The sequence below is a fragment of the Crocodylus porosus genome, unplaced genomic scaffold (genome assembly GCF_001723895.1).
Source record: "Crocodylus porosus isolate Cpor-Errol unplaced genomic scaffold, CroPor_comp1, whole genome shotgun sequence".
NCBI classification, from domain to species: Eukaryota; Metazoa; Chordata; order Crocodylia; family Crocodylidae; genus Crocodylus; species Crocodylus porosus.
Genome location: NW_017728926.1, coordinates 2,482,888 through 2,491,186, shown reverse-complemented (window position 1 = coordinate 2,491,186; position 8,299 = coordinate 2,482,888). Strand labels below are relative to the sequence as shown.

General features: G+C 46.2%; 1 long non-coding RNA gene across 1 annotated transcript in view; it reads right to left on the bottom strand.

Annotated features, from left to right (window-relative positions):
• Nucleotides 1-4,684: 4,684 nt before the first annotated feature.
• LOC109314536 overlaps nucleotides 4,685-8,299 on the bottom strand; it is an 8,237-nt gene continuing 4,622 nt past the window's right edge. The window contains exons 2-3 of the long non-coding RNA XR_002102301.1: nucleotides 8,106-8,111; nucleotides 4,685-4,695 (exon numbers count right to left, since the gene is read on the bottom strand). This is a non-coding gene — a long non-coding RNA (uncharacterized LOC109314536). The remainder of the gene's footprint in view (nucleotides 4,696-8,105; nucleotides 8,112-8,299) is intronic.

The following is an 8,299-nucleotide window of genomic DNA, read 5'->3' as shown; positions in this document are numbered from 1 at the left end:
TGGGGCTTTTTTTAAAGGGCCAGGAGCTGGGGTGGGTGGCGCAGGAATGGGGGGCAGCTGGGAGAGCAGTCAGGGGGCTCATGGCAGAGCCCACCACATGGCTTGAAGCAGCACGGGGCAACAGGGATCACACACCCCCCACTTAACAGCAGCCGGTGAGTGCAGGGCTTTTTTTTAAAGAGGCGGGAGTTGGGAGAGTGGACAAGGCAGCCATTGAGAGCGCGCAGGGGATGGGGCCGATTCAGAGATTTGGCCAATTCAACTGCAGCCGAATCTCCAAATCAGATTCAACTGAATAGATTCGGGACAGTGATTCAAATCACTGACTCAAATCACTGACCCTCAAATCAGCCGAATCTAAATCTGAAGCAAATACTAGCCACTTAGCACAGTCCTAGAAAACACCCATCACTCCTGGTGAAGGCAGAAAAAGGAACACCTTTGTGGGAAATGAGCTAGATTACTAGTAGGCTGGAGAGTCTTTCTCCTCCCCCTGCCCCATGCTGTAAGTGTCTCCACGGGAATGTATGAGGGGAAGCGGAATGGAAGTTTTCTCCAACTTCCACTGCTCCGAGGGGAGAGGAGGGAAAGGGTGGTCCACCAGCCAGCTCTCCAGTGCTGAAAACAAAGGCAAACTGGAAGCCTTTTGAAGTGTACTGCATGGGTCCTGGTGTTCAGAGGTGTGATTTTTAAAATGCCATTTTTGTGCAAAGCCAGCACAAAAAGTGTGGAAAAGCTGTGGTATGCTGGACACTATTTGCATGCAAACCGTTTTTTGTGTGACAAAGGCCACATTCCTTTAATCTGATGGTTGCATAAAGTCCTGTCAAAGGCCACGAAAATGCTTTGAACATTTTCTACTTTGAAGCTCTTTTTGAGTTTAAATCCAGGACAAGAGAATCTCTTTTCAGGGAAATAACCTAGATTTGTCATGGCACATTTTCACATATATTTATGGTCTCTTGATCTATTTCTGTGCTAAAAATAGCTCTTCCGTTTCTCATTAAATACGAATTCACAACATAGACAAAAAGAAGAAAGAAATGCAGAGGAAATGAGCAATTATTGCTCATACGTATGTTGAGGACAAACCATCTGGGTGAGAATTTCCAGATATTTAGAAAAATGTGGTGGTAGCTGTATAATTGCTTCAACATCAACAAATAACATTGGTACAGTCCTAAAGGATGGCTCCAAAGGCCAGTGATGGAAAATATGGATTCAGTCTGGCTTAAATAAGAAGAAACTGAAAAGAGGTCTCCCCCACCTCCCGGAGGCTGTGTTGTGGCCTCGGTCATGTTTTTCTTATTTAATGGTCTATGCCCCATCATGGTAAATGCTGTAGGGAGGTGGTCACATGAGAAGAAGAGCTGGCACTCATGGGCCGTACTGTTGGCTAACTGAGCCCAGGGGCAATGAACCAATGGAAAATAAGCTCCTGCTTAACCCACAGACAAAGCCCCTCCAGGTGAGGTTTTTGGTGCAGTGAGAGGGGACAGGGAGCGGGGCTTTGAATGCAGATTTGCAAACCCAGAGCTGTGACCAGCACTAAGGCAGATACAAAAGTACAAAAAACACAAAGCTGTAAAACAGAGCTGTTTTGGGTATTATCTTGCAACAGGTAAGTGTATAACAGTAGTCACTGGGGTATGTTTTCATAAGCAAAGAAACCACCTCCTATCACAGGCAAAATCCTTTCCAGAGCACTGAACTGGAATGACAGATTAATTGCACGTATCATATTTATAATATTGCCGCTGCAATCTTCTGTGGGATTCTGTCACAGGCACGGAAGGGGTGGATTAGTTCAGCTGTGTGTCAGATCAGGATATAAACAGTAATCAGCCAGAGAGAGTTAAGGGGCAAAACGGAGAGTATGAACCTAAATCACCAACTATAAATGAAACAGGGCCGGGGTTAACCCTTTCAAGATATAGTACATCATATCCAGCAGCTGCTGGACCAAGGGCCCATAGGCATTTTGCCTTTTACCATCTCCAAAGCACTCCATCCCAAAGGAGGCAGGTACTTAAAACCTCCACTAACACATCTTGCTGTAGCCTCTAAGTAGCTCGCCCCACATCGGATGTCCCCAGTTTCATACATGCAGGCAGGCACATGGCTGTTACCTCACTTATGGTTCTGAAAGAGACACTCGGGTCCTGAACAAACCCTAAATGCTGCAAGTTCAGCTCAGGGATATCTTCTCACAGCAGCTCCCAAACTGTGGGTCGTAACCCCAAATGGGGTCACAACATCAGCGAATGGGGTTGGGGGATGGGGACGGCTGTGGTTGCAAGTGAGGGGCCATGCTGAGGGAATGGGGCCATAAATGGGGGTCATGCTGAGGAAAAGTTTGGGAAGCACTGCCTTATCACATGTTGAGCTGCATGAGACTCCAGCAACTACCACCAGGCAGAGGGTAAGCCCTGCAAGAGGCTGCTCTGCTTAAACCAGCCTGCAACAGCAGCCTTAACCCTCCTGACAGACTGAGGAGGGAAATAATAAGAAATAAGAGTAAAGACATGAGATAAGAACTGGGAAGCAGAGATGCTGCTTCTTTAAGAGAGCGCTGGGTCTTTCCTTAGTGAGGAGGTGTTAACTGAGAAAGGAGTTGTCCCTGGCATGCAAATGGTTAGGGAATAGAGGAGGCTGCAGACACTGAGAAAGGGGCAGGAAGCTGCTCAGTGGAGGTGGGCACCATGTGCTCCAGGCCCAGGCAGCATGGAGGGTGTGGCAAGTGCAGCCCGACGGCGACAATAGCACCCAAGGGAAGAGAGCTGTGAATAGTCAGCGGCCAAGACAGCTGCAGGAAAGACAAGCCTAGAAGCGGCAAGCTGGTGAGAGGGTTGCAAGCAGCAGGGAGGCCGCGCTTCCAGAGAGGCACTGAAGGCAGCAGGGAGAGCAGCTGTTAAAGGGTCTGGCTGAATGCATTACTGGGCACCCTGGAAAGGATTAAGACAGGCAGAAAAGGCAGCAGCCTTTGTTACAGAAATAAAACACAGTAGTGCTGGAGCTAGGCCCCAGAGGGTCTCAAGAAAGGCCATCTTCAATGTAAAGACTATGACTGTATGTTGGGATTGAGCCCTAGAAATATACAAAGTAGTAATGTGGTACTTGCTTATCTCTCTAAACTAGAATACTGAAGTACTATCAAGTCGTGGCAGATGTAGTACAAAGGGAGTCCAGGAACAGGTCATCAGGACTGTGCCTCCCCATGCCTGCCAGGGCCCAAAGTCCAGCTGCAGGAGTAGGGGAGTTTTACGCAGCCCTGAAGGGCTGAACACTCAGATTTTCCTATGCTAACTGTGCCGCATTTGACCACCCTATAAGTCTCATTACTGAACTGGGGGACCAAGATGGTCTGGCAGCTTTCCATCCCATGAGGTGCAAAAGAAGTAACCAAGCCCACTGGCGGCAAATGGTAACAACAGGATTTCATTCTAGTTTGACCTAATTTTGAGCTACCCCCACATAAATCTTGCGTAATGGGGTTCATGTCTACCGTAGTTCAGCCATGGATTATTTTTCTATCTCCCTCTAATTCTGAGCACCTTCCGGCAGTAGCAGTGCTGAGGCCCCAGTTACAATTTTTTTATATCTTAAAGGAAATGTAGAATAAATTATTGGAACCCATCACCTTTTTGTGTGCAGGCTCTGATTAGCCAGTGGTGCCATGTTTCAAAGCTAACTCTTGTACATCATCCCTCTTGGATTTATTGGAACACGTCTGGTTTTGTGGCTTTATCATTCTTTGTACCAATCCTCTTTTTCCCTTTCGGTAACTAATAGAATGCATTTCCCAGCAGCCATTGTTTCATTTATAGAACCTTCAGTCTGGTTTTGATTGAGTGCACTTAATATAGTTGTTCATGTTGTATAAAGGTTTTTGAATCTCACATTTGACAGCCTTGATCTTCAAGGAATCCATTAAGTTAGGGCAGTTATATTTCCAGGTATTGTTCCCATTAAAACAGCTTTTTATCAAGTCAGTCACACATTTTCAGAATGATATGCAGGAAGAGTTGGAAGTAATAAAGACTTCCAAATTTGGAAGAACTTTGGAAGAACTTTGCTATATTTTATGTAAATGTCAATAGCTAGAAAGGGACAGGAAGGAATAGGTTATACTTTCCTAAAGAGAGAGAAAAGACAGTGTATGGAAACTATTTCCAGCAGTGACACAATATGTTCATTCAGTTTGTTCTATCAGGAAGATAGATCTTTCAGCCCCCTTCCTCAGACTTAAATGAACTTGTGTAGCAGCTGGTTTAGTAATGCATGGCCCTTGGGCCACAGGTTCACCTCTGGATGGAATGAGTTCAGGTGGAAAGCCTTTCAAACTAGATAATTCGGTATTTATAAACATCATAGGAGAGCGTGATGGATGAGCTCTCCTTAAAATGATGTCCCCTCCAATCTAATAGATCTGTGTAATTTATTTTTTAAAGGAGTTGTCCCAGCATCCTCTGACAAGCACTGGGGCCCTCGAGCAGGGCTATTTGCACTTGATGGGATAGAAGTTGATCCTAGCCCAATGAAAAAAATCATGCCCAAGGATTAGTGCAGGTGTGTGTACCAATGTAACACTTCTGAACATCCCCCAAGTGTTCAGCAAGGCCTCTGAGAGAACAATCCTATTATTACTTGTATACAATTATTTCTCCTTCTCGCTTTCCTCAGGGCACTTTCCTCCTGGTCTGCTAAGCCAGCCTTTCTCTGCTTTGCCCATGCAAGTGGAGTTTTGGTGCTTGCATTCAGCCTGTGTGTCCTAGAAGGGTTGGCTTTACATTATTTCCCATATTGGTGATCTTGTTAGGAAAATGGACATATTTACCTTCCAGCCAGAGCAGGTTGATGAGGCTGCAGAAGCTGGCATCCAGAGTCATCAGCCAGTTCCAATGCAGAAATCTAAAAGGCCAGAAGAAGCCTGTCTATATCTGGTTCACAGAGATTGTATAAGTGGCACGCTGCCATGCCTGTGGCATAATGAGGAGAAAGAAGGGCAGCGTAATGACTCAGATGCCGCATGGCACCTCTGCAATGAACCTGCTTGAGATACCATAAAACTCCTTGCAAAGTCCGAATACCAAAGTAGTCACAACTCTAAGAAACAAACTGCCTCTTTGGGGGAGGGGGGGGGGCGGGTGAGGGAGCTGTTTGTTTTTCTTCCCCTGCATAAAAAAAATCCCTCTTGCCCCAACCCAAGGTGCCTGTCTTTGCTGCTGCTGCTTATTCTGCTGAAGTCTTGTTTTTAGTTATTATGTAAAAATCTCACAATCAGTAAAAGTTCCTAAAAATAGTTAGAAGCAAAATGGAAAGTCAAAGCAGCTTCTTCCTCAAACTCATCATCATCATTACTGTAATGCATCATGGACCCCACTGCAACTGATAATCCACTGTTCCAGACCAGGCCATGTGTGATGTAAAGCCTTTACAATATAAATAAGCAGGCAGGGGTGGATCTGGCAGGAGGGGGGGAGAGGGAAGTGATGCAGTTACGCCCTCCTTTGATTCCTGATCCACCTAAAGTTTAAAACCAACTGCCTGGCAATGGCATCAGCATTTCTATTCAGGAAGCAGTGGGAGAGTCAAATGACTTCATGGGTCATTGTAATCTGTCTTATTTCTTCTAAACTCTTAATTCCACAGAAGTTAATGACCCTTTGTCCTTTTTAATGGTTTTGATGTTCCACTAATCAAGCTATCCTTTCTTATGCAATTCTGATGTCTGTTAGCTGCTCTTGGTAATTTAGGCTGCTTGCAGTTGTTTAAAAAAACTGTGCTTTTCTGGAAGAAGTAGCTCCTTACTTTGACCCAGCTCTGTAGCATCTGTATAGAACACGTGCTTCAGTGGGGCTTTTTTGGCAGTTTTAGTTAAAGCTGATTCAATCAACTGTGATGGGCTAGCTGGTAGTGATTTAGCCCGGGGGTTTTGAAAGGGTAAAAGATGACTGGAGGGCCTGGAATTCCCTTTCCGCACCAATCAGGCCCCAGAGACTCACCCTCCATGTCCCCTAATTGGCCCCTTGGGTCACCTGGAGGGGGATAAAAGGGGCAGCGCAGCTGACTCAAGAGAGACCAGCAAGGGACAGCAAGGAAGGAGTTTCAAAAAGCTGAGCCACCAGGGCGGGAGCAGTTGCCCCAGAAGCACCTGAAAGAGCAGGACCTGCAGGCAGCAACTGGACCCTCAGTAGCGCAGCATGCGGCCAGCAGGAGAGGCTCCTTGCTGGGCTCCAGGATCCCCTGAGAGGCTGCGGCCAGCAGGAGAGGCTCCCCCGCTCCGGCAAGGATCCGAGCAGCGCCTGAGAGGTTCCCAGCTCTGCTTCCAGCTCCTCCAGTCAGAGGCCAGGCAGCTCGACGTGAGGCCAGGCTCTGGGAAGGTCAAGAGCCCTAGCAGGCTGGAGCAGTGCCACCAGTGGTGGCTGTGTGGTAGTATTTCTGCCTCCCAGGAGGGAGACTGAGTTCAAGTCCTAGCTGGGCTGAATTGGGGTGAGTGAAGTGACAGGGGAAGCTCTTGTTGCAGTGGAAAGTAGTCATTGTGTTTTCCCTCTCCGCCCCCACTTCCAGGTACCCAGGCCCTATATTTCTTGTTATTTGACGTTTTGTATTTTGTGCCTTTTATATTTCGCCAACCAGTACTGTTTGGGCTGCTGTTTGTGTTTTATATTTTGTTAACCGTCTTTTGTCAACTGGATGAATATATCTATGACTGTAAGTGTCTAACCTTTACTGAATCCTGCCCCCTCAGGGCGTTGTAGGGTTCCCTATACCCCCTGGTTTATACTGGTTATGTTCCCAGTACTGATCTCTCATTAAAAGGTTTATGGTTAAGTCCCCATTGGGGATCTGGCTCTGCTCCATAGGGGGAGGAGGGTCTCTGCACCTCCCATAGTGCTTGTGCACTTGCCCTGATCCCTTCAGTTGGAGAGGGGGTACATCTTGGAGTACTGCCTGGGTTACACAACTATTCGATAAAAGCCCCACTAAAGTGCCCGATCTGTACAGACATTGAGCAAGCCAGGTCCAATTAATGCATTGCCTCTTCTGAGCATGTGCTGGCCTCTCAAGTGGGCTTTTTTTTGTTATGTTTTTGTGCATTTTTGTTTTTAATGTCTGCAAACAGCTTTAGTTCCCAGTTCACAGCTCTGCAAACTGTTTTTAACTCTAGCTAAAATCATTAACTTAGATGCGGAAGTAATGTTTAGTGAAGCATTGGATGCACTGCCAAGATGCCCAAGAAAGCTAGATTTTTGTTTTATGAATCTAAAAAAGAGAGGGTTTTTTTTACATGGTTTCATTAGTCCTGTAGTCATTATCTTTTGATAATTTTACCTCATTTGTATATTTGTATGCACAATGAATGGTATAGCAAATTCATGCACATTCCGATAAAATTGTATTGTGTTGTGCCATCTGCCCCCTCTTTTCAAAATCCTGGATCTGCCCATGTAAGCAGAGCACAGAGGGAAGAGCATTTTGCTGGTGGAGACCTCAGCCAGAGAAGCACACACAGCTTTATTGCGTCTGTGCTGAAAAACTTTTTCCAACAGGAGCTCCAAAAATGAACTAAACTTCAAGTGTGGAAAATCTGGGTTGCCTGCACAGTTCACTGTATAGATTCCAGCAGCCTTCCCCTTTGAAAGGGGCACTACAAATATGCGGCATATGTTTTGCTGCTGTCCCTCCTGCAGTAATTATCATGGCAGTGCTCTGATGGTTAAATCTCCCTGTATCAATAGGAATCTTTATCCCCCTTTGGCCAGCTAGTTCGAACACAGGTGGTGTATACAAACCGGAGCTGGGGAGGTTCAGACTTTTTGTGCTGACACAGGTATCTCTGCAGTCCTTTCATGCCTCTTCCCCAGGAAGCAGGATGGCTTAGTTGTTACGAGCATGATGCCAACTTTCTGAACTTAAATAAGGCAGCCTGGGCAGCAGTAGGTTTATGTATGCGAGGGCAGTTTCAACACTGAATTTTCTACTTCCTCTTGCTTAACTGATAGCAGTGCAATGTGCGTGGGCTTGGATGTGACACCTCCCAGCCCAGAGATTTGTGTACCAGGCCTCCTGATGCACTCAGAAGTTTCTATTGCCAGTCAGACCCCACTCTGAGGCCAAGAGCCCAGGTATGTGGGACTCCTGTATTAAAGGGAAAGAAAGAGAATTATCTCTGTATTCAAATAATTGCTGGGAACATGAGAGTGGACCTATCACCTGGACAAGGGAGAAGAGATTGATGTCATATATCTTGACTTCAAAAAAGCCTTTGATCTGGTATCCCATGATCACCTCTTGG